The sequence below is a fragment of the Cetorhinus maximus genome, chromosome 3 (assembly GCF_964194155.1).
Source record: "Cetorhinus maximus chromosome 3, sCetMax3.hap1.1, whole genome shotgun sequence".
In the NCBI taxonomy this organism is placed as follows: domain Eukaryota; kingdom Metazoa; phylum Chordata; class Chondrichthyes; order Lamniformes; family Cetorhinidae; genus Cetorhinus; species Cetorhinus maximus.
The window spans coordinates 208,374,009-208,401,073 of NC_135881.1; positions in this window are offsets into that span (position 1 = coordinate 208,374,009).

Here is a 27,065-nt window from a genome sequence, read left to right on the forward strand (position 1 = left end):
CTCACATCAGCAGGGAGAGGTCCCAGGCCAGGGGTGGAGTGGCCCACATTAGGCCCCTCACTCAATTTGAGGAGTGTTCCATCGTATTGATTTTAGAGGACGTGGACCTTGCCTGCGGTGACGGTGAAGTTAGCGGTGAACACCCACGTGAGGATCCTGCACCACATCATCCCTCTCTCAATGCAAACATGAGTGCTCTCTCTCCTGCTTTTGACTCTGCTGCCATGCACTAATCAGCTCTACTTTGGTTCACAGTGAGCTTTGCCAAGCGACCAATACCCTCAGCCACCAGTACCTCAGTTCCAACCACATCCTCACCTCCAGCCAAGAGGTCAGCTCCTCCATTGAAAATCTGGAAATAAGCAGCCTGGAAGACCCGTCACAGTGCTTACCAACATCTGCACCAGCGCAGAGACACACACCTCAGTGGGACCTAGATATAGAGCAGGCTCAGGTTCACAATCTGGTGGTCACTATACGGACACGTGTCCACAGCAGTTGCAGGCAGTTCCAGCCAAGCTCTCTGACACTTTGAGGGCAGCTAGGGAAGAGGCATCTGTGATGTCCGAATCAGGTGACGAAGCCCTGGATTCGGCCTTCCAACTCATCAATGTTGGAAGCTCTCAACAGAGAGGCATGCAAGTCGGAGGAGTGCATCGGCCTGCTCTCCGCTGAAGTGGTGCCCACATGTGTGTGTATGGAGGTCTCCATGGAGACCCTGGTTCAGCAGAATGAGGAGTTGTTCGCAGAGCTGCACTCCATCATGATAGCCACAAGTAAGTTCCTGCAGTGACAGCGTGAGAGGGAAACAGGGCACCCCAACATCACTCTGGGCGCTCCTTCTCATCAAGGAGTCAGGCCGGGGCCCTCGGGCACCTGAAGGGAGGAGGAGTGGCAGCTGGACACCCCTGGGTCATCACTCAGGAATCTCAGAGGCTGCCCTCCCCCTCTGAGTCCCTTTTGCCTGTGATCCTTTCAACCTCAACCTCTGTCACCACAGAGGGAGCAGCTGCCCCAAAGGGGGACAGCCAAAGCAAATCGGGGCCCTCAAGTCCTGGGCTCTCCAGAGGATACATGCCAAAGTCATCAGAGGCAACAGGGCCAACCATGGCACAGGCTGTCTCCACCCCTCCTGCAGATGTCAGGGCAGCACCTAGAAGAAGTGGTAGGCCTAGAAAAGTTAAGAGATTTTGATTGCAAATGGTTACACGAGTGGACATATTTTATCACTTTATAACCTGAAAATATATTCACTTTCCATGAATAAAATATAATGTTGTCTTTCAGTTTCATTGACAGGCTTCACGAGTCCTCCCACTGCATCCCCCCTCAAGAGCAGTTCAGCTACACACAGTTTGACCATGAGTGATTCTAGAGGGAGAAGTGTGTGTGTGGCAGGGCCTTTCAGAGCCTCGTGCAAGCCCCTCCCACACACGTGGAGCCTTCATCCATCACACTCATCTCACTGTCCCGAGCATTTTCAATGCTGCCTGCTGGGATTCTCTTTCCGTTGTCCATCTGAGCTGAGCTGTATCTCCACCAACCCACTGACCACACTCCCATGCAGCACCTGTGCCCGTCCAACACGAGTCTCCGCTCACTTTCGATATCTGCAAAACGATAGTTGTCAAATCATTAGATCCCCCATCCTTTCCCCTCCCCCTGACACTCATGTCCTTTCACCCATCACTGTGGACACCTCTGACATCACCTTCCACTTCCCCACCGTAACCTACCCACCCAAACCTTTGTCATTCCAGGATGTCCAGGTGAACATGTACATTCCCAACCTTCCTGAGAATCCCATCACTATCCACATTGACTACCCCAACCTCCTCCTTCCCATGCCCAGGGTCTGTGTCTCCTTCCAGTTCCCACCAACCACCCTCTTACTCCCTTCTAATGTTACCGACGCACCCTCACCCTCCCAACCTACCAGCTCCCTATACCTCCTCTCAGACTCACTGTTCCCTCCTACCATGTCCTTCCTCAGTTCGCTCCCATGTCCACCCTCAGTTCGCTCCCCAGGAGTCAGTCATTGACTACACAGACCCCGCCCTTGCACGTTCATCTGGACATCTGCCCCCTTACTCTCTCTTCCCCCCGGACACCTTCCCCTCTCCAAACTCCCTCCTACCCCTAGACACCTTCTCCCCTCCGAACTCCCTTCCTTACATTTCCTCCCCCTTTATGCTTACCTTCCTACTTATAGCATTTTCTTCCTATTATACTCTCCTCCTTTACTCCCTCCACCTCCCCTCCCAACCACACCCCCAACACCTTTGTTCCCCCCTGCCTCAAACTCACCCTCACAGACACCTTCATCCCCCCCCCACCCTCCCAACCGTACCCTCGACCAGTAGACATTCCTCTCCCACTCACACCTAGAACTTCCTCTCCCCACCCTCGACCATCATTCGTAGCAGCCCATGGCCAAGATTGTGATGCTCCGAAGCAGACCTAAAGCATCAACACAGATCTCCCACCTTCCCAGAGCTGCCTTGCAGTGGGGACATGCCCACGAGAATCCAACCAGCAAGCGATGCATGTGTTCCTCCAAGGTCCGGTAATGGCACCTGGACAACCATTCCCCACTGGAAACCATCACCTCCAGATCACCCCCCTCCCAGCCTTTGTCTACCTCCCCCACCTAGCCTCCACCCTACCCTTCCACCCCCACTTGCACTGCGTACTGTTTGCAGCCTTCACGCACACTCGGCTATCGGCACCCAGGAGCGGTCTGTAAGGAGCCGAAGGCAGCGCTGACTGACCTGAAAGTCCAGGAAGAAATCGACCTCGCCAGTTGCACGTCACTTATGTGTAGTCCTGAAACAGACCTTCCTAAATTCCCGCTGTCGGAGCACTTAATTTGGAGGGGGAGCAAAGTTCCAGTGTGTTGGCCTTTTAATGAGTATTGATGAGATGTAAACGGGGTTCCCGACTAGCTCCGTGGGACACTTGACCTGCCTTTATCCCACCATGAACATCAGGAGAACAAGATTCCAAACTTAATTCCCGACGTCAGGGGAACTGATTATTGGCCTCCCGCCAAACCTTGCCCCCACCCCCACCCCCCCTCACCCGGCCCCCCCGCGCACCACAATTTCCCCAGCTGGCGGGAACGGAAAGTTCCGCCCTTTGTTTTACTCCCAACAAATTTCTACGTCCTTTTATAGGGTTGATGGCCATTAGTTTTCCAGCTGGATTAGAAATATTAGTGATATAATTTGTAATAACTCCCTGTAACTCAGAGCTAGACACATGGGAGATTTAGGGGCACATTTGCCTCATTTCAAGCATGTAGGATTGGTTGCAATTATTTTGTACAAAAATCACAAAGTCACGATGGTGGCAGTGTACAGACTTGCCTTTGTTTCTTTCTGATCAGCAGTAACAGGTAAAAACAGATCACAACTAAAACACTACCCATTCCACATTGCTGCGTCTTCTTCACCAGTGTACTGCACTTCACTCAACATGTCTTCAGCCACATCATTTTCTAAAGTTTGCATCTGGGTTGACACTTTGTGAACATGTGGATTTGGCTGGGTGCTGCGAGGGTGAGCGTTGCTGGCATGTGGAGTGTTTTAGGTTATTAGCTTCTGCATGCGTTGTGAATCTGGCAGAAGCTGTATCATAAATACTTCAGCACTCTTCCATTCCCGTGACATTATTATTACATAAACTATTAAGCAATCAATCGGGATAGACATGCTGATGTAACATATGGAAAGCATGTTAGTTTGCACTTACTCGAACCTTGACAGCTCAATGACTTCTGTTGACTTCTTTCCCACTAAAGCAAACATCTGATCTTATAACTAGTTAAAGCTTTCTCATGTGAATTTTCATCACTCACTGTGTTTCTGACATGTGCACATCTCCCGAATAAAATGTAGAATATTGTGCATTAAGGCAAAGTGAATGAGCAGTTTTAAATTCATTCTGTATTTCACAGTCTGCAAGAACTAGTCATTACAGATAGATTTTCCTGTCCTCCTGTGCACTCCTCAACAGCAGGATGAAGGTGTTGGCATTTACAGGAGTTTAATTGGCAATTTAGGTTAAAACAGCTTTATTTTAGGGAGCTGTACTTTGCCTATTTCTAGAAAATTTCTAAATTTCTTGTTTAGTAAATTAAGTAATCTTGAAATCGTCACATTTTGTCTGATTTGAATAATAATAGAGCTGATCTTTGTGTCTGTTGCTGCCTGTGTGGCCCTTCTGAGTGTAGATTATGGTCTCTGAATACTGAGTTAACATCTAGTGGGGGAGACTCAGGCCTGAACAGAGTGACCACTGGCTTAGGCCCCCACCTCTGAATCAGCAGGTTTGGGTCCAGGCTCCATTCCATGCAGCCACAACGATTGAGACTGGACTAGTTGGGCTAATAGCTAATATTGGGCTAATAGCTATAAGGGCTACTTGTATCTGATGGGTACAAGGTAGCTCACCCTCAAGGGAGGTCGGGTCTCTCTAGTTTTGGTTGCATTTATTCCTACAACAACAATGTCATACCACCTCAGCTACTCTTCCACAGTAAGTGGTTCAAAAACCTCATGGGGTGAGGCTTGAGTTGGGATTTCCTCGCAGCAGAACACAATTCACGGATGGACACCCGACTACAAACCAGAATGGACAGGAAAGCTCGCACATATTCACATACTTCTAGTTGGTCTGGCCAGATTACGGCCACTTTAAAATATCCAAATGTGGGTCCTGATGCCCTGAATATATATTTCTGAATTCATGATTGCAGGACATTCTTTCTTAATGTCCATATGTCTATACGGTCAGAAATAGGTGGAATTTAATTTAAATGACACAGCAATATTAAGCGAACTCTTTGCTTTTAACATCTTTGATTGTAGGTGGTAGGAAATTGGGCATCCATCCACTTGGCACCACGGATGAATTTCTTTCCGTTTGAAGTGGTTTGTAGATCATTTCTGGCATGTTTTCCTTTATGAAAAGCAGAACCTTTCAGATGCTGGAAATCTGAAACAAAGGCAGAAACCGCTGGAAATGCTCAGCAGGTCAGGGAACTTCTGTGACGGGGGCAGCAGCGTTAACGTTTCAGGTCGATGACCTATCGTCAAAATATTTTTCTTGTTTTTATTCCGACTGGCGGTGAAACTTCATGCCAATTGTTTTCACTGTTTCCATCGGCCACAGCAGTGCAATTGGCACCAATTGCAGTCGGATGGGAATCACAAACTCGGTGCCATTCAGGTTAAGATTCACAAGAGGAGTGTGTCCCCACCTGGTACTTGCAAACCAGACTGTGCATAGCTTGTTTTAACAAAGATTCATGTCAGCAAATTCTCCTATTCTTCAAGAAAGTTAAGGCAGCAGGTCTGATGGCAAAGAAAGATACATGGATGTTTGAAATAAAAACAGGAAATTCTGGAAATACTCAGCAGGTCAGACAGAATCTGTGGAGAGAGAAACAGAGTTAATGTTTTAGGTCGATGACCTTTCATCAGGACTGAGAAAAGTTAGAAATGTGATAAGTTTTAAGCAAGTAAATAAGGGTGGATGGAAAAAAAATTACCAAAGGGAATGTTTGTCATACTGCGGAAGGCAAGAGATTAATTGCCAAAAGACTCGATGGTCCAAGGTCAAAGGGAATGGTAATGAAACCAGAAACAAAAGATGTTTCTGGATGTGGTGTTAATGGCAGAATGATGTGTAGTTGCCATCTGATTGCCACGACAAGAGAAAAACAAGTTAAAAACAAAGCCTGCAAAGATAAAGGAAGCAAAATGGGAGCAGAAATTATGGCCTGAAATTGTTGAATTCAATCGAAATAAAAGCAAAAAACTGCGGATGCGGAGGAGAGCACAGTTGACATTTTGAGTCCTCATGACCCTTCAGCTGTGAACTGTCAACTGTGCTCTCCTCCGCCGATGCTGCCAGACCTGCTGAGTTTTTCCAGGTAATTCTGTTTCTGTTTTTGTTTTGTTGCATTCAATGTTAAGTCCAGAAGGCTGTAAAGTGCCTAATCAGAAAGCATGGTGTTGTTCCTTGATACTGCATTTTTTTTTTTATTCATTCACAGGATGTGGGCTTCACTGGCTGGGCCAGCATTTATTGCCCATCCCTAGTTGCCCTTGAGAAGGTGGTGGTTAGCTGCCTTCTTGAACCGCTGCAGTCCATGTGGTGTAGGTAGATCCACAGTGCTGCTAGGAAGGGAGTTCCACGATTTTGACTCAGCGACAGTGAAGGGATGGCAATATATTTCCAGGTCAGGATGGTGAGTGACTTGAAGGGTGGCTTCCAGGTGGTGGTGTTCTCAACTATTTGCTGCCCTTATCCTTATAGATGAAAGGATTTAGAAGTTGCTGTCGAAGGAGCCTTGGTGAATTCCTGCAGTGCATCTTGTAGATGGTACACACTGCTGCCACTGTTCATTGGTGGTGGAGGGAATGAATGTTTGTGGATGTGGTGCTAATCAAATGGGCTGCTTTGTCCTGGATGGTGTCAAGCTCCTTGAGTTTTGTGGGAGCTGCACTCATCCAGGCAAATGGCGAGTATTCCATCACACTCCTGACTTGTGCCTTGTAATTTGTGGACAAGCTTTGGGGAGTCAGGGAGTGAGTTACTTGTCACACGATTCCTAGTCTCTGACTTGATCTTGTAGCCACAGTATGTATATATATATATATATATATATATACACATGGCTAGTCAAGTTCAGTTTCTGATCAATGGTAACCCCCAGGGTTTCATTGGAACATTACCAGAGGCTGAGGATAGAGAGGTCAGTGTGAGAGCAAGGTGGAGAATTAACATAACTGGCCGCTTGAAAGTTGGGGTCATGCCTGCAGGCTGAACAGTGGTGTTCCGCAAAATGGCCTTGATCTGTGATTGGTCTCCCCAATGTAGAGCAGACTGCATTGTGATCAATGAATACAGTACACTAAATTGAAAAAAACACACGTAAACCACTGTTTCAGCAGGAAGGAATGTTTGGTGCCTTGGACTGTGAGGAGAAAGGAGGTAAAAGGGCAGGTGTCACACCTCCTGGGATTGCATGGAAAGGTGCTGTGGAAAGACGGGGGGCGGGGGGTGGTGTTGTTGGGGGTATATATATATATTCTATTCACAGTGGCAATCCCCACTTTATGTGGAAACCTGATCACTGAAGGTCAAAGTGGCTAGAACCACACCATAGACTCGTTCAGGGCATTCTGCTGCTAAACCAAAATGCCACATTGCTAAATCCTAAAACCCAGCGCCCATGAGATGTAAGCCCACTGCACAAGTATCTTCACACATAACACTTTAAAAGGTCCATTAAGATATTTCAGCAGATCTTGGATTATGATTGATGTACCTATTGCATTTTTGTTAAACCTAAGGTTTGTGGATTTACGATCAATCTTTTTTTTTTGAAAAGAGTTTGCAGAAGAAAGTGCAGTTTGCCATTTCAGTTATAAAACATCAATGAAAATGATGGTTGATGAAACTGGGGACTTTATATGAATAATTTTAGTTTACAAATGAATAAGTATTATTTTGTGATGAACAGATTCTTACTTCTACAAACTCTAAGTGCGGCACAATGCACTGTCCATTTTATTTTAGTTGTACTTTTTAAGGTCCTTCACTGTGAGAACAGAACATTTCTCTGACAGTCCATTGAATTAATACCATGTTTCCACTGAGATTAAAAGGTCAGGTTCATGAATGGATGCACTACTGAACTAGACTTTTCACAGAGTTATCGTCTAATGGAAACTTTCACACTCCTGATTTGCACTGCTGCAAGTATTTTTAATCAGTTCTTGAAACAACGTATTTTTTAAAAAATGAAGCACAACTGGTCACTTCCAAAATCTCAAATAATATTTCACTGCACAAAGCCAAAAAAGCAACATATCATAAAGAAAGGCAAAAATGCTGAAGAAATATGATTAACATGTACTGAAGCAATATACTGCAGATACTGTAAATCTGAAATGAGAACATAAAATACTGGAAATAATCAGCATCTCTGGCAGTATCTGTGGAGAGAGAAACAGAGTTAGCGTTACAGGTTAAGGACCCTTCGTTAGAACTGGAAAAAGTTAGAGTATAGCCAATTTTACGAAAGAGGAGAGGGGTAAAGAACAAATGGTAGGGTCTGCGACAGGAAAGGAGAGAATAAATGTCAAAAGGGTTGTTGGTACAAGGCAAAAATAGAGGGTAATGGGAAAAGTAAAGAAACAAAGGATAGTTCTAGAACAACTTAGCATGACGAAAGTAGATTCGTTATCAGTTCCTGTTATCAGAGGAAATGGGATCAGAGAGTATGATCTGAAATTGTTGAAGTGAATGTTGAGTCCTGAAGGCTGTAAAGTGCCGACTCTATAGATGAGTTGCAGTTCCTCAAGGTTTCATTGAGCTTCACAGGAACAGTGCAGGAGGTCGAGGACAGCGAGGTCAGGGCTGAAAAATAAAATTGACAGCTAAACTGTGTCTTGGACCTTTGACCTTTCATCAGAACATGGGAAAAATAGAAATGGAATAGGTTTTAAGTAGATCAAAATGGAGGAGGGTGGGAAATAGGAAAAAATGGGAGTTCTATGATAGGGCTGAAGATGAGAGACATTAAATCAAAAATGAGTTGGTGGGACGGAACCAAGGGGTGTAGCAATGGGACAAGTAAAGAAACAAGAGATATATCCAGAGGATGTATGGATGGCAGGATAATGAACAGTTGCTGTTCAAGAACAAAATCATGAAAAAGACTGATGCATGGAAAAAAGAAATCAAAATGGGGAGAAGAGATTTCAGTCTGAAATTGTTGAACTCAATGTGGAGTCCAGAAGGTAATAAAGTGCCCAATCAAAAGATAAGGTGCAACGTGATTGAGTCAGTCAACTGGCTACCAGGGCATCCAAATTGGTCCCCGATGGCTCGTCCTAGCCCCTGTTCTATGTTGGTCTTAAACATAAGGGTTCCTACATTCGCAAACATGTTTATCAGTTATATTCTGATTCCAACCAGCTCGGTTCAGTCTTACGCAGTTCCAACAGTCATTTTATGCAAGTGCAAGTATTTTGAAAATATCCACAGGCTAAGGTAAGAATAGTTCTCCTAGAGTTTGAACTCCAATGCTTCAGGTTAGATAGACATGCTGAAACTGCAGAATGCTGACTTGAGTGAAACATGGTCCTAAAAAGTGATTTTCCAAAGCCAGACAAAAGCAGAACCCCACTTGTCAGCAGGTTTGATAACAATGTTATAGTTGGACCTGGAAGATCAGAGTGCAGCAAGTTCAGAGGGAGACAGGTTAGATTGAGTGAGGGGAACAGAGAAATTGAGTTAAGGCACTGAATAAAAGGTCAGTTTGACTTTATTCAAACATTCTGAAGGAGAAATTTAACATTGCCTGTTTTATGGTTGTAATATGGGTGCAGTTGTGATGAATAAAGCAGTGCAATTACCCACACTCTTTGCATGCGTTGGCACCACAGCTAAATTCCTCAAGAGGCAGCCCTGGCAGTTACCTGAAATGAGGATCTGGCATCTCTTTCAAGACCTATTCATGACATATTGCTGAGACTGGTCAGTGTTTGTCATGAGGTTCTATAGATCTGTAGCTGCTTAAACCTGTGTTCTAGAGCTAACCATGCCCCTATCCAAGCTCTCCCAGTACAGCCACAACACTGGCATCTATTCAGCCAAGAGGGAGCTATCCTGTCCATCAAATGCAGGAAAAATCCAACCCAGCCAAACCCTGTCCCATTAGTCTCCTCTTGACCATCAGCAAATTGATGGAAGGTGTCATCCGCAGTGTGATACTTACTCAGCAACAGCCTGAACATTGATGTTCAGTTTGGGTTCCACCAGGACCACTCACCTCCTGACCTCATTATAGCCCTGGTCCAAACAAGGACAAGAGAACTGAATTACAGAGGTGAGGTGAGTCTGACTGTGTTTGACATCAAGACAACATGTTTCTGAGTGTGGCATCATGGAGCCTTAGCAAAATTGAAGTCAATGAGACTCAGAAGGCAAACTCTCCACTGTTTGGAGTCATACCTAACACAAAGGAAGATGGTTGTGGTTGCTGGAGTTCAATCATCTCAGTCCAGGGACATCACTACAGGAATTCCTCAGGGTAGTGTCCTAGGATGAACCATCTGCAGTTGCTTCACCTTCTCTCTGTCATAAGGTCAGAAGTGGGGATGATCGCTGATGGCTGCACAATGTTCAGCACCATGTGCAACTCCTCAGATACTGAAACAGTCCATGTCCATATGCAGCAAGACCTGGACAATATTGAAGCTCGGGCTGATAACTCACAAGTAATATTCCTGCCACAGAAGTGCCAGGCGGTCACCATACTTAACAAGAAAGAATCTAACCATCTCTCCTTGACATTCAATGGCATTACCATCACCATCAACATCCTGGGGGTTACCATTGACCAGAAACTGAACTGGACTAGCCATATATATACTGTGGCTACAAGAGGTCACAGGCTGGAAATTGTGCAGCAAGTAACTCACTTCCTGACTCCGCAAAGCCTGTCCACAAGGCACAAGTCAGGAGAGTGATGGGATACTCTCCACTTGTCTGAATGAGCGCAGCTAAAACAACGCTCAAGAAGCTCGAGACCGTCCAGGACAAAGGCGCCTGCTTGATTGGAAACCCATCCACCACCTTAAACGTTCACTCTCTCCAGTACCAGCACATAGTGGCAGCAGTGTCTGCCACATACAAAATGCACCGCAGCCACGCTCAATGGCTTCAACAACGGCACCTTCCAAATTTAAGACCGGTACCACTTAAAGTGACAAGGGCATAGGGCCCCTGCAATTTCACTTCCAAGTCACTCACCATCTTGACTTGGAAATATATCGCCATTCCTTCACTGTCGCTGGGTCAAAATCCTGGAACTCCCTCCCCAGCACTGTGGATGTACCTACTCCAATTGGACTGCAGCGGTTCAACAAGGAGGTTCACCACCACCTTCTCAAGGGCAGTTAGGGATAGGCAATAAAAGTTCGCCCAGCCAGCGACGTCCATAACCCATGAATGAATAATTACAAAAAAGGTCCTTCATAGGACCATCAGAGGCCACAAGTTATTTTTTTAATTGCGCTGGCATGGAGTCAGGAGGAGAAATTTTCTTTTGTCTCTACATTATGGACCACTGCTGATACACAGATGACTAAAAGTAGCACCACAAGTTAAAAAGTCATAAGGAAAGCAAAGAGCAAGCTATCTTTCAATGCCACACAGACTCACATAGCAGAGAAGCTATGTTGAACTTCTATGCAACCTTTGGTCAGGCCACACTTGGAGTGCATGATTCTGATCTCCATATTATAAAAAAAGAATATAGGGACACTGCAGAAGGCACATCAAAGATTTACTGGAATGATACCAGAGCTGAGAGGTCATATCAATCAGAAAAACTAGAGTAGGATGGGGGTGCTTTTCCACAGAAAAATAAGACTGAGTGGTGACGTGATAGATACCTTCAAGATTATGAAAAGGTTTAATAGGATAGGCATAGAGAAGGTGTTTCCACTGCTGGCTTGACCAGGACCAAGGGTCATAAATATAACGTAGTCAATAATAAACATAAGATAGTCACTGATAAATATAAGATAGTCTCTAATAAATGCATCAGGCAATTTAGGAGAAACTTCTTTACCCAGAGAGTGGTGAGAATGTGGATTGTGCTACCACAGGGAGTAGTTGAGGTGAATAGCATGCGTTTAAGGGAAAGCTAGATAAATACGAGGGGAAAAGCCGTAGGATATGTTGAGAGGAAGAACACTGGAGCATGAGAAATAAGAGCAAGAATAGGGCACTTGAGCACTTGAGTCTGTTCTGCCATTCCACAAGATTATGGCTGATCTCCTACCTCAACTCCACCTCTACGGCTATCCCCATGTGTCTTAACTTCCTTAGCACCCAACAATCTACCAGTCTCTGTCCTGAACATTCTCATTGACTGAGCGCCCTCAGCCCTCTGGGTTCGAGAATTCCAAAGATTCAGAAGCCTGTGAGTGAAGCAATTTCTCCTCATCTGAAGGATGTGAGAAGGCTGGTGTGGGGCAAAACAATGGTGTGGACCAGCTGAGCTAAACAGCCAGTTCATGCATTGTACAACCTATTGAATACTTTGTAATATTTGTCCGCCTATTCAAAGTTCTGAACTGAAATATGTAATACAGGTGTTGATGTGTAGGACATTGAATGATATGCTTCAGTGTTTTTACAACGCTATCTGAAATATATGATTGGAAGTAAATGAAAGGAGAGTGGGAATGATTAACAATGAGTACATCCAAGTCGTATCTGACAACTGTTATTGACCCCAGTTCAAGGTGAAGTTAGCCGAGGCATGCCTAGTTAAATAAGAGAGATTGCAGGGAATTGTGATATGATGATCATGTTAGGTACTCGCATCCCAGATGTAAAATAGACAGAGGAGGGTCTATCAAAAGGGGCCATTGTAAGTTCTGTTTTATAGAGGGTAATAAATGAAAGCTTAATGCAGCATGTGTAACAGGGACAAGGACATCTGTTAGACTTAATATGCACTAGCCCAACAGGAATGATTAATAACCTGGAAGTGAACAATGCAATTCCAGTGACATTTACAGCTCCATTTGACAATATAATTAAAGCCAGGGAAAAATAACAAAACAGCTATGCATAGCTCTGCAAATGAGAAGTAAATCGTAGAAACTGGAGTATTTGACTATTTTAAAGGATTTGAAAAGCAACCATAATGCTTATAATAAATGTTTAATATATTCATGTGAGTATTGCTCAAGAAAAAACAATACCCAAATGTACCCAACCAGCCCATGCTTGCAAAACTCAAAACACAGTGTCCAACATTAGATGTGATTCTGCAACTGGACAATATTTCCTAAATAATCCTCAGTGCGCTAAGAATTATGCTGACAACCAAGTTAAGATTGTCAGTCGGGCTTACAGTGTGGATGATTTGCGTGTACTAGAAGCTACATGTATTAAGCCACAGGTCCCTGTTCTTAAAGACAGAAAGAACATGTATACACATTGCACCTATTTCAGCTAAACAAAATAAGTGACAGCCATTCACTGACTCATTCCTCAGGGCAATGCCTTGACAAATCAGGGTTTAAATTTCAAACAATGCCTGGCAGTTAATTGTCAGTCACCATCAATTGGTGCATTATCCATGGCAACATGTCTACCAAATATAAGAGCATAAGAAATAGGAAAATAAGTAGACCATTCAGCCCCTCAAGCCTGCTCTGCCATTCAATAAAATTATGGCTGATCTTGTGTTTTGATTTTCACATTCCCATCTATCCCGATAACCTTTGATTCCCTTACCTAACAAGAATCTATTTACCTCTGACTTAAAAATATTCAATGACCCCACCTCCACCACTTTCTGAGGCAGAGAATTCCAAAGTCGCACAACCCTCTGAGAGAAAAAAATTCTCATCGCTGTCTTAAAAAGATGACCTCTAATTTTAAAACCGTGCCCCCTAGTTCTGGACTCACCCACAAGAGGAAACATCCTTTCAACGTCCACCTTGTCGAGAATGTTTAGGATCTTGTACAACTCAATCAAATTACTCTTCAACCTTCTAAACTCCAGTGGAAACAAGCCCAGTCTGTCCAACCTTTCCTCATAAGACAACCCACTAATTCTACATATCAGTCTAGTAAACCTCCTTTGAACCACCTCCAATGCATTTACATTCTTTCTTAAATAAGGAGACCAAAACTGCACACAGTATCTGAGGTGCAGTCTCACCAATGCCCTGTATAACTGACGCATAACATCCTTACTTTTATGTTCAATTCCATTTGCAATAAAGGATAGCATTCCATTAGCCTTCTTAATTACTTGCTGTGCTAGCATACAAACTTGTTGTGACTCATACTAGAACACCTAGATCCCTCTGCACCTCAGAATTATGCAGCCGTTCTCCAATTAAGTAATATTCTGCTTTTTTGCTCTTCCTGCCAAAGTAAACAACTTCACATTTTCCCACTTTAAACTCCATTTGCCAGATCTTTGCCCACTCACTCAACCTATCTATATCCATCTGCAACTTATTCATGTCCTCTTCACAACATACTTTCCTACCTATCTTTGTGTCTTCTGCAAATTTAGCTACAATGTTATCACTCCCCTCATCTAAGCCATTGATGTAAATCCTAAAACATTGAGGCCCCAACGTAGACCCCTGTGGGACTCCACTTGTCACATAATGCCAACCCAAAAAAGACCCATTTATGCATACTCTCTGCTTTCTGCCAGCCTCTGATTCAGCTGCCACGCCATCATCTCACCGCTTCCTCATACAGGGCACCATATTTAAAGTGCAGCCGTGCGCACACCCCTCAGTTCTTTCAGGCCAGGGCTGAAGACATGGCCCAGAAAGACAAGAACACTGCAGCTCCCTGATTCAGTGATGTGTCCCTGGAATGCCTATTGGGCACTGTAGAAGCCCGCCGCGATGTCCTCTACCACTGCTCTGGCTGCAGGATGGGCAGCAACATCACCAATTCGGCTTGGGAGGCAGTGGCAGTGGTGGTCAGTGCCAACGGCCTGCAAAAGAGAACAGCCACCCAGTGATGAAAGAGGATGATTGATTTCCTCCATTCCACCAGGATAGGTTACTCTTCTCATCACTCTCAACTCACACACTCACAAACCCATCACACACCCACAGGGACCTCACTCACTGTCAGTTCAAGGGACATCACCATTCACTCTCTCTCACACACACCTCCATTGTCCTCATCCCGTCTATGGCACCACTCACCACCCACACATGCCATCTGGCCCAGCATGCATCCTGCTTACACTCGCTCCATCTGTCTTCACGCAGGACAAGCAGGCACACAACAAAGAGAGGTCACAGACAGGTGGAGAAATGCCTGAAATCAAGATCCTGATGGACTTTGAAAACAGAACCATCCAGCTGGTTGGCAAAGGCCTGGACAGTTCCTGTGTGTTGACGGTGAGGTCAGTGCTGCTCTACCAAGTGAAGACCCAGAAGTGCAACATCCATCAGGCCACCATGCTGTGAGCGGTGTGTCCTGTTTCACAGGCCACTGCAATGCACTTATTATCACCCCTTGCTTCTGCAGGCACATCTGGGAAACAGCTGAGGTGGTCCACGACCCAGGTCCTTGACGCAAGCCCCGAAGACACCTCATAAGAGGTGTCTGCTGAAACTCTCATTGAAGACCCATCACAGCGCTCACCCACACCCTCCACCAGTGCAGAGACACGCACCTCGGTGGGACCTAGCTTTAGAGTAACCTCAAGGTCATAATCCGGTGAGCACATTGCACTGTCTGATCCACAGCAGGGACTTCCCAGGTGTCCGGCACTCGGAGGACTGCTGGAGACTAGAAATCTGCTGAGTGTGAGTCAGATGAAGAGCCTCTGGACTCAGTCGTACTTCAGTTGCTGGATCTGCAAAGGCAAGTTCGGGAACGCCAGGAAGGGATGTCCGCTGCACTCCTCAGGTTGTAAGGCACAATGGAGGAGTCCGTCCGCATTCATTCTGAGGTGATATTGCGTTGGCATGCCAACGCACTGAGGTCAACACTGGTAGCATGGTGGTCGCCACGGAGACCTTGGCCCAAGACGTCGCTCCTGCACTGATGCTCAGGCTGAACTCCATCGCTGACGCCACACAGCAGGACCCCGAAAGCAGGCTGGGGCTCTCCAGGTCTCGGCCCTCCTGTGTCATCACAGACCAGGCGTAACAGTCGGAAGGCTGCCTCCACCTCCACTGTGGATGTCAAGAAGCACCGAGACTTAGCGGCAGGGTTAGGAAGGGTAAAAATTGTACATAATGTTCACTACCGTAAATAAAATCCGAAAAATGTCTCCTTGCTTATGGAATGTGAGGACTATGGGCATCCACTGCGTCTCCATGACAGGGACCTTATCACAGAGGCTATGTGCGCTGCCATCAGCCAGACAGGAGTCAGACATTCACAGAGGTTATGTGATGATCTACGGAGTATCCTCACTGTATGTTGTCATCATCCTCCTGGAATCTAGCGACTGCATCTCCATGACATGGGCCTGGCACTGAGGGTATGTGCGCTGCCATCAGCCAGACAGGAGTCAAAGGTTCACAGATTCAATGTGAGGATCTATGGTGAGGATCATCCTCCACAAATCTAACAGCTGTGAGGGCCTCCTGAGTGTACATGCCTTGTCTGGCCAGTGCAAGGACATCATCACTGTCATCCTTGCCTTCAAAGATCTCCTCACCCTCATCCCTTTTGATGTTCTCCTCATCGGAGGAGATGTGCAGCTCCTCCACCTCCTCCTCAGCCAGTTCCTTTCCTTGTTGCAGCACCAAGTTGGAAAGGACGCAGGAGATGAAAACGATGTGTGACGCCCTCTGTGGATTGTATTGCAGGGCTCCACCAGACCGGTCCAGTCACCGGGACCACCTTTCCAACAATCTGACGGTTTTCTCCAGCAATGTGCGAGTTACAACATGAGCCTCATTGTACATTCACTTTGCTGCAGTCTGAGGCCACCACATGGGTGTCATCAGCCACGGCCTCTGTGGGTAGCCCTTGTCTCCGAGGAGCCAACCCTGCAGCCTCTGTGGACCCTGGAAGACATCAGGGATCTGTGAGCGGCTGAGTATGTAAGAGTTGTGGCCAGTTTCTGGGAACCATGCGTAGACCTGCTGGGTGCGTTTGTTGTTGTCGCACACCAGCTGCACATTCAGTTAGCGGAAGCCCTTACAATTGGCGTAGTTGACCGCTTGTTGCCACGGAGATCTAAGCACCATGTGAGTGCAGTTGATGGCACTCTGCACCTGTGGGAAACCTGACATCTGGGCAAATCCCAAGGCGCTTGCATCCTGGCTGTCCTGCTCCCAGGCAAAACACCGCGTACGTCTTCCTCTCCTACCGGCTGGTACACCTTCCTCTCCCAAACACAACTGGACCTGCCTCTCCACCCCCTCAACCATCATCCATTGTGAGCAGACCTTCAACGGTGACTTTGCAACTTCCGTGAGCTGCTTCGTGATGGGGCCATGTCCATGAGAATCCACCCAGCAGTGATGGACACTCCTCCAGGATCCTGTTGCTGTCGGTCTCCAGCATTTTCTGCTCCTTGGATGTCCACAATGTGATCAAGGCCCTGGCGATAAATCCCAACTTCTGCCCATCACAGTTGTCAAGAAGTGTTCTGCACTGGCGTGTTTTCCCACCGATGTGGGCGCTCGATTCAACAGAGGGCTGATGATTCTGGCGGGCTGGTCTTATAATGATACGCTGATGTATTACAATGAGGTTCCCGACATCGGATGGTGGAAAACACCAGCAGCCATCGACGGGCTAAGCGGACGATTGCAAACTGCTTTCATGACACCGCAAAACCGATTTTTGGCTTTCTCGCCATGTTGACGGCTCATGCTGCCGAACACGCCCGACGCCAACTGGCATGGAAAATTCCACCCGGTATCTTGTTAATGAAGTCTCAGTCATTTGTTGCAGTTGTTACAAACAGGTGAGGAGGGGTTGAATGGCTCCCCTCTTTGCATTTTCCCCATTTGACTGTAACCGATTTTTTGTTTGAAAAGGATATACATGCCATTGAGTTTTTTTTATTCATTCACGGGGTGTGGGCTTCGCTGGCTGGGCCAGCATTTATTGCCCATTCATAGTTGCCCTTGAGAAGGTGAGTGGCGATCCAGGACAAAGCAGCCTGCTTGACTGGCACCATGTCTGCAAATATTTACTCCCTTCACCACCGACACTCAGTAGCAGCAGTGTGTACCATCTACAAGATGCACCACAGGAATTCACCAAGGCTCCTTAGACAGCACCTTCCAAACCCACGACCACTACCATCTAGAAGGACAAGGGCAGCAGACACATAAGAACACCACCTCCTGGAAGTTCCCTTGCAAGTCACTCACCATCCTGACTTGGAAATATATTGCCTTTCCTTCACTGTCACTGGGTCAAAATCCTGGAACTCTCTTCCTATCAGCACCGTGGGTCTACCTGCACAACATGGACTGCTGCGGTTCAAGAAGGCAGCTCAGTACCACCTTCTCAGGGGCAACTAGGGATGGGCAATAAATTCTGGCCCAGCCGGCAAAGCCCACATCCTGTAAATGAATAAAAATAAGAGTGAATTGGAAGGTGGAATGTATAGGGATGCAAATTGGGGTTAGCCATCTCAGGCTGAGAGTTCAAGTTACTTTAGTCTCTGTGTTTTTTAAAATGCCTGTTTTTAAAAGTTCAATTCAGATTTCCAGCTGATGGATTAAAATCATATTTTGGAATAAAACACATCTTCATGACAATGTAAACATCTTAAAATGTAAAATCTTGTAGTGTCATTCTTTCAGCTATTAACTGGAAGTTTGAATTTCTTTTACAAGTTATTGCCCTCTCAGGAATCATAACACTGTCAACAGTAGGTTCTCAGTCCATATGCATGTAAGAGAAAGCAAATGTGGGGAGTTGGTGGTGTAGTGGTAATGCCATCACACTTGTAATCCAGAGGTCCAGGCTAATACTGTGAGGATGTGGGTTCAATCCCCACTATGGCAGCTCATAGACTTTAAATTTAATTAATAGAATATAAAGCTAATCTTATTAATGGTGACCATGAAACTACCATCAATTGTTGTAATAAACCATCTGGTTCACTGAGTCCTTCAGGGAAGGAAATCTGCTGTCCTTACCCAGACTGGTGTATATGTAACCCAGACCCACAGCGATGTGGTTCACTCTTAACTGAACTCTGAAATGGCTGAGAAAGCCACTCAGTTCAAGGACAATTAGGGATGGGCAACAAATGCTGACCATGAAAGCATAAAGATAAGAAAAAAAACTACAGTAATAAATGGGAAGCCAAAAATTTAGCAAAATGTCAAAGTGAATGGCAATTGAGTAAAATGGGTCAAACACCTGACCCACTTGGGCAGAGGAGATAGATGATGTGTGGCAGAGTTGATATCATTCATATTACACTATCACCCAAGGTCAAAATTATCTTAATTATTTAAAAAGTCACACATGAATCAAAAAATAATGAGGATTTGGAAAATCTATTGAAGTTGGGCAAAAAAATATATCAAAAAGAGAAGAGGAATTGAGATGGGCGAGCAGCAAGGTGAGTTCAGCCAAGTTAGTGAATAGAATGTTCAAACTCTTTCGAGTTATCAACAGTCACAGATTGCAACTCTTTTTTTGAGTACAATCACAGTTCTTGGTTTTCCGGGAGTGGGACCTGAACCCACAACCCTCTGATTCAAAGGCGAGGGTGCTATGAACTGAGCCACAGCTGACACCTCAATAGAATGTTCAAAAAACTCTTTCAAGTTATCAACAGTCACAAATTGCAACTCTTTCGAGTACAATCACAGTTCTTGGTTTTCTGGGAGTGGGACATGAACCCACAATCCTCTGATTCAAAGGTGAGGGTGCTATGAACTGAGCCACAGCTGACACCTCAATAGAATGTTCAAGATGCAAAAGATTCTTGAAAGGATAGATTGATGGACTAAATATTATCAAACATGAGGAAATAAGAGGCATTTTAGTGGACTCATTAGACAACTCATCAGTCACCACAAACAAAGGCTGTGAACAAATTGTGTCAAATTAACATGCAAATCCATAACATAGAGGGATGTTATGTAGAGGTGAATGAAGCATGTATTAGGAAGAAATTCAACAAATTAGAGGCATGTTTATTTTAGATTGATGAGTGGAAAAACACTTTAGACAGTTCTCATATATAATTAGTACTGTGCTGATAAGACTAACTGTTGTGGTCCATTACATCTTATTTTATGATTGGTGACAATTTAGCGACACCAATAGGATGTTGATTGCAAATATTCTGATTTAAAACTCTACTTAGTAGAAATCAGCCACTTAACATGCAGATAAACAGCATTTATGTACATAACAAGTAAAATTGAGGAAGTAAGTGATTAAAGGGAAGTAATAAAGGAGTCCAGTCACATTATCCGCCTATTCCAGCACACATATAGATAGGGCGTTAGTGGCATTTTCTGTAATGAGATTTACAGTGAACCATTTCTGCTTGTTTTCCAACTTTCAAAGGTATTCCCTGCCCACCAATTGAGTTTCCTCGAGTTTCTGTAGCTCTCTCACAATCTGGACATTTTTGATTCTACAGGCTGCATTTGAGACAGGATGGACAGACTTCTGGGCATCAACACCATCGTCACCCAGAATTATTACTCATGCCACCCAGAGAGAGACTGCACTGGCGCTGACTGTCAGCTCCTTCACATCCAGGGCTGCAGCGCAGGTCTGCAAATAGTTCCACATCCTCAGAAAAGCAGGCAACACTATTTACACCACTCTGTTGCCAATGTTACGTTGGGTAACCTCTGCATGGGTAACCTCTGAATAAACTCCCAATGTGGTACCTCCAGCCATCTTCTGTTCATATGACCCTATAGTATTTCTAGGAAGCTGATATAAATGGTGCCTTAATGTTGCCATTCTTAGGGTTTCAATTCAGAAGTCTTTCTTTCTGTAGTTTCTAACAGTAATAATAATAATTGGATTCTCCGGTCGCTCTGAGGGATGAATGTTCAGCAAAGAAAGAGACCAGCTTACAGCCTAGGTTAATGTTGTCTCATTAGGCCAAGGCTCGATTTGCATAGCCAATTGCAAATACTGCATAAGAAACCAGGATTGGAGCGATGGATGGAGACATTTGCTTGGTGTCACACTCATATCACTTTTGCTTCTTTTACTAATTACTTTAAATCTGTGCCCGCTCTTTCTTGACTCTTTCATGAGTGGGAACAGTTTCTCCTATCTACTCTGTCCAGACCCCTCATGATTTTAAATACCTCTATCAAATCTCCTCTCAGCCTTCTTTTCACTAAGGAGAACAGTCCGAGCTTCTCTAATCTATCTTTATAACTGAAGTTCTTCATCCCTGGGACCACTCTCGTGAATCTTTTCTGCATTCTCCAATGTGTTCACATCCTTCCTAAAGTGCAGCGCCCAGAGCTGTACACAATAGTCCAGCTGAGGTCCAACTAGTGACTTATACAAATTCAACATAACCTCCTGACTCTTGCACTCTATGCTCCTATTAATAAAGCCCAGGATACTGTATGCTTTATTAACTGCCCTCTCCACCTGTCCTGCCACTTTCAATGACTTATACACATACACGCAGGTCACTTTCCTTCTGCACCCCCTTCTAATTGTAACCTTTATTTTATATTGGACCATAACTTCTGTCCCGTGTCAGAAACAGATGGCCCACAGGAATTATAAGAAATAAATACATACTTACCCACCCTTGAAAATTACGCTGATGCTCCCAATCACCGGAGCTGCTTGGGGGTCTGGATTGAAAGATTCCTCACAGGCCCCATGGAAGTGCAGCTCTGGCAGATTCAAGGAGGCCGGGCCCCCTTTTTTTGCAGCACTTGCTGCCGTAAAACAGGTAGGATTAAAGGGCCAGGGAAAATGACGGGCCAGGGGGAAGGTGAGTGTTTGGGTAAGCAGATAAGATTTTGGTGGGCTGGGGGAATCGGAGGGCGGGAAGGTGAGGAGGATCGGAGGGTGGGGGGTTCGGAGGTCAGGGAGGGTGGGGGGGAATCCTTGTGGGGGTTCGGAGGTCAGGGAGGGTGGGGGGTAATCCTTGTGGGGGGCTGTCGAGGGTGTGGATGGAGCCCAGTGTGTGGGGGCGGGGTGTGGGATTGGGGGTGGGGGAGTACCGTGGGATCGGTCTGGGTGTTTAAAATAGTCATCCAAACGTTAGAAGAGGTTTTACTTCTTCTAACCTTTCTGGGTAACTATTGGTATGTCCTCTGAAGTTTACGATTTAAAACACATTTTTGGATTGTTCCCAGTGCAGCGCAATTTTCCAGAAGCAGTGTGCACTTCTGGGCAATTGACAGGCAAACCCTTACCTGAGAATGTCCGAGAGGGATTCCCCAGCGCATCTTTGGGGTATCCCCCAAATCCGACACTGGGGAACACAGACGCTAGGGCCCAATGCCTTCCTACCAAAATGAATCTCTTCACACTTCTCTGCATTGAGCTTCATCTGCAGCCTGTCTGCCCACTCCATCAATTTGTCTATGTCCCTCTGAAGTTCTACACTGTCCTCCTCACAGTTCATAATGCTACAAAGTTTTGTATCTTCTGCAAACTTTGAAACTGTGCCCTATACGCCAAGATCTAGATCATTCCTATTAACCCGGAAAAACAAGGGTCCCAACACTGACTCCTGGGCATCTCCACTATAAACCTTCCTCCAGCACAAAAAAACATCCATTAACCACTACTGGCTGTTTCCTGTCACTCAGCCATGTTGCTACTGTCCCTTTTATTCCATGAGTTATAACTTTTATCAGCCATCCTTGATTTTTAAAGGCCACCCTTCCCCCATCTGTCAGAAGTGGGGTGTGGGAGGGTGGAAGGGGTTAGGATGGCCCGACTCCTGACCTGAGACTTCATCATTCTCACTTGGTGACGTTTTAGCTGCAGTGATTTCGAAATCAGACAGAGTTCCCACTGCAGGCGGGTGAGGGTTTATTTTATCTCACGAAGTCAAAGCTCTTGACACCATCAGTGCTGTGACAGTATTGATCTTCTGCATTTGGGAAGCAGGAAGAGGGGCTGGCCCAGTGGCCAGCCAGGAGAGTGACCAGGCCAGGAGAGTAGCCAGAAGAGGCAGTGTACTCCTTCTGGCCCTACAAGAGAACCTGGGTAGCAACTACCCCATGGTACCCCTCCCCTCAAGCCATGATCAATCCCTGATCCATCCCACCCCCACCTTCCTTAATCACCTTGCTGAAGACCTTGCCTACACCCCCTGTCATCCCACCCCACCTTCCCACCCCAAAACTTCCTCTTGCTGGGAGGCACTGAGGTCATACCTGCCAGCCCACCAATGGTGGGTCGCCTTTCCTTCTGTCGCACTTTGGGGACTTCATTTTAATACATCTGCATATCAGTATGAGCCCTGTTTACCAGAATCATCCACCTACGTCAAATTTATCACTCAGGTCAGCAGGAAAACCCGCCGGTGCATAACACGTCTTGGCAAGTGTGACGTGCAGACATCGGGACTGTCAGGGCCTCGCTCCGATCGCTGATATACGAGGAGCAGAAGATGCTGGAGCCCTAGGGTTCCCAGACCCAGGAGAAACACATGCATCACCCCGGTTTAAGTGGGAGAGGAATGTATACCGTTGGGGCGGGGTGGGTGGTGAGGTTGGGATGGGAGGATCGATGGTGTCAGCGGCATTGAGGATGGGAGGGGCTGAACAATGGTCTCTCAGGGGGTGAGGTTGGGAGGGTGGGGAACAGTGGGGGGTAAGGTTATGGGGGATCGATGGTGTCGGGGGTGAGGTTGTGGGGGAAATGATGGTGTCGGGGGTGAGGTTGTGGGGGAAATGATGGTGTCGGGGGTGAGGTTGGGGGTGAATGATGGTGTCGGGGGCGAGGTTGGGGGTGAATGATGGTGTCGGGGGTGAGGTTGGGGTGAATGATGGTGTCGGGGGTGAGAGTGGGGGTGAATGATGGTGTCGGGGGTGAGGTTGGGGGTGAATGATGGTGTCGGGGGTGAGGTTGGGGGTGAATGATGGTGTCGGGGGTGAGGTTGGGGGTGAATGATGGTGTCGGGGGTGAGAGTGGGGGTGAATGATGGTGTCGGGGGTGAGGTTGTGGGGGAAATGATGGTGTCGGGGGTGAGGTTAGGGGGGAATGATGGTGTCGGGGGTGAGGTTGGGGGTGAATGATGGTGTCGGGGGTGAGGTTGGGGGGGGAATGATGGTGTCGGGGGTGAGGTTGGGGGTGAGTGATGGTGTCGGGGGGGGATCGATGGTGTCGGGGGCGAGGTTGGGGGTGAATGATGGTGTCGGGGGTGAGGTTGGGGGGGTATCGATGGTGTCGGGGCTGAGGTTGGGGGGAATGATGGTGTCGGGGGTGAGGTTGGGGGGAAATGATGGTGTTGGGGGTGAGGTTGGGGGGTAGCTGGTAGGAGCATGGGGCTGTTGACAGTGTAACAGTTGACAATATGGCAGCTGGGGCGGTAGGTGTAAAGTGGACGGAAGGTGTAAGGGAAGGAGTTTGGAGGAGTGAAGGAACCCAGAGGGAGAAAGGAATCCAGGGGTGGGGGGAAAGATTCCAAGGAGAGGAAGGGGTAAAGGTGGAGAAAAGAGTATAGGGGGCAGTTGGGGGGGTATGTCCAGGTGCAAGGGGAGGGTCTGTGGAGTCGATGACTGCCTCCTGGGGAATGAAATGAGGGTGGGTGTAGTAAGGAGGAATGATGAGAATGAGAGGAGGCAGAGAGATCCGCTAGGGTGGGAGGGTGAGGGTGCATCGGTAGCAGTAGAAGGGTTGGCGAGGGTGGCTCGTGGACAATCGGAGGCAGACACGGTACCTGAGTGGGAAGGAGGAGGTCGGGGAGGTCAAGGTGGATGAGGGTGGGATTCTCCGGAAGGTGGGGAGCTCAACCATGGATACCATGATGGAGCGCAGGGCTTCACACATCTCCACGTTCTGCTGGACCAGGGTCTCCAGAGCGTCCGAAACCCTTCCCATGGAAACCTCTATGTGTGCACTCCTCTGTTGAGGGTTTCCAACAGCTCCACATGATGTCCCCCTGCCTTCTGCTGACTCTCCACGCTGAGTTGGATGGGCGAACCCTGAGGCTTGTTACCTGACTCGGACCTCACTCAGATACATCTTCCCCAGCAGTCCTCCAAGTACTGGGGACCTCAGCTGAACCTGCCTCCTCCTGCTGTGGACACGTGTCCGTGCGGTGACCACCAGATTGTGAACCCGAGCCTGCTCTTGGTCTAGGTCCCTCCGAGGTGTGTGTCTCTGTGCTGGTGCAGGGTGTGGGTAAGCGCACAGGGTCTTCCAGGTTGCTTATTTCCAGCTCTTCAATGAAGGAGGTGTCCTCTTGTCTGGAGGTGAGGATGTGGATGGAGTTGAGGGACTGGCTGGCTGAAAGTGTCGGTCACTTGGCAGAGTGAACCAAAGTAGAGATAATTAATGCATGGCCGCAGAGTCAAAAGCAGGAGAGTGAGCACTCACAGTTGTGTAGAGAGAGGGATGATGTGGTACAGGATCCTGGTGTGGGTGTTCACTGCCGACCTCACCATCACCATCCCACAGGCACGGTCCACATCCTTCCCAGTCAGCACAATGGCACGCTCCTCAAAGTGAGTGAGGGGCATTATGTGGCCACTCCACCCCCCTGTCTGGGACCTCTCCCTGCTGATGTGAGCCAGCTTCTCCTGCATGGAAACAGATGGAGAGAGTGTGAATGTTTGTGTGGTGAGCGGAGCCATGGACAGGATGAGGATTCAAGCTCCAGAGGTTATGAGCCTGATGGAGATGTGAGGGTGTGTGAGAGAGTTAGTGGTGATCCCTGTGGATGTGTGATGGGTTTGAGAGTGTGAGAGTTAAGAGTGATGAGAATAGTGACTTACCCTGGTGGAACGGAGGAGACCATTCATCATCTTTCGGCACTGGGTGGCTGTCCTCTTTTGCAGGGCGTTGGTGATGACCACCTCCTACCAAGCTGGATTGGTGACCTTGCTTACTGGCCTTCACCCAGAGTGGGGGTAGAGGACTTTGCGGTAGGCCCCCACTGCACTCAGTAGGCACTCCAGGGAGGCATCGCTAAATCTGGGGGCAGCATGTTTCTCCCTTTGGTAGACATCAGTTCACAATAGTTTCCTATCCTTGTAGAGTGCTGGCTCTGTGCAGGGGCAGTCTTTTAATAAGGCACCTGGATTACTGAAGTTCTGATGTGACAGCGGGACGGGCAAATGAGAGGAAGCCCTGCCTGTGACCCAACATGTTTCCCGGGAATGCATGATTAATGAGACAGGATTGGGACCCGATGGCATGAAAAGCTGCCATTGCGAACAGCGGGTAAAATGTCCTTTTTCTCACTTGCAAACTGGGACAATTCTGCCCACAGTATCTCTAACACACACATACACTCTCTCTCTCTCTCTCTGTCTCTCTCTCGCTCTCTTGTTCTTTCTCACACCCACCCACACATTCAAAGATTGGAATTTTGTCACCGAGCTTCCTGGAGCTGAGCTCTAATGTTAAACATTTAATGCAGTGAACTGATTGGTGCTCACTTTTTCTGCCATAGAAACAAGCAGGTTGATTGTTGCACAGGCATCAACCACTCGCCTTATCCTAGTGGTCTCAATGGATGAGTCAAATCTTACATCTCTGCTGACATTACAGGTTTAACATTTCTATTTTGAGCTTAGGTTACAACAGCAAGGAATCATTTTATTTTATCTTTTTTCTCTTTGGATTTAGAGGATTCTCTCTTTGGAATTACTTTATCACCTTGGAGATGGTCTTTCGGACTAGTAGGTCTTTAGTGTCTTGCAAGAGTTTGTGTTGAGATAGTTATCCAGCTGGTCTGTATGAAAGCCTGCTTCCCACTCCTTCCATGAACTCATCTAATGACTAACTCAGCCCCAAAGATGAAAAGAATTGGCCCTAACTTTGAGCCTCAATGAGTTCAGTTAAACTGGAACCAGCTGGAGGCATCCAGGTCACCACAATTGACCCATGTGCTCCTGGCTTATGAAAAGGAAAGTCACTCATTGTTTTCATTCCTAAGTCCTTCCTGGAAATCCTAGTTGGAAAGGTCTGTTCGAACATTTCTTCTTCCTGAAGCTGTAAGCTAGGATCTGTGTTGAAATATTACAGAATTCACCCCTCGAATTGTCATGGTCCAGAGCTGCTAAAGATCACCCACCACCAGAAGCTACTCCTTAGAATCTCGTCAGCTTCCCAGCTCCCAAGCTGGAGCAATTGGGAATACTCTTTGTATGAGTAATTGGATAGGCACAGTGATATTTTTTAATTATTCCTGCTAACAGTTATACACACATAGAGTTGAAAGAGTATTTTCTTTTCCTGGATTTGCTGTAGGTGTTAATATTTGCAATGAAGTCAAGGCTGGACTGAAAGATGATGGGTCATAAGAACAGTGATGACAAGGATTGCAGGAGTGTTTATGTGTTTGGAATAGGAGGGTGGCT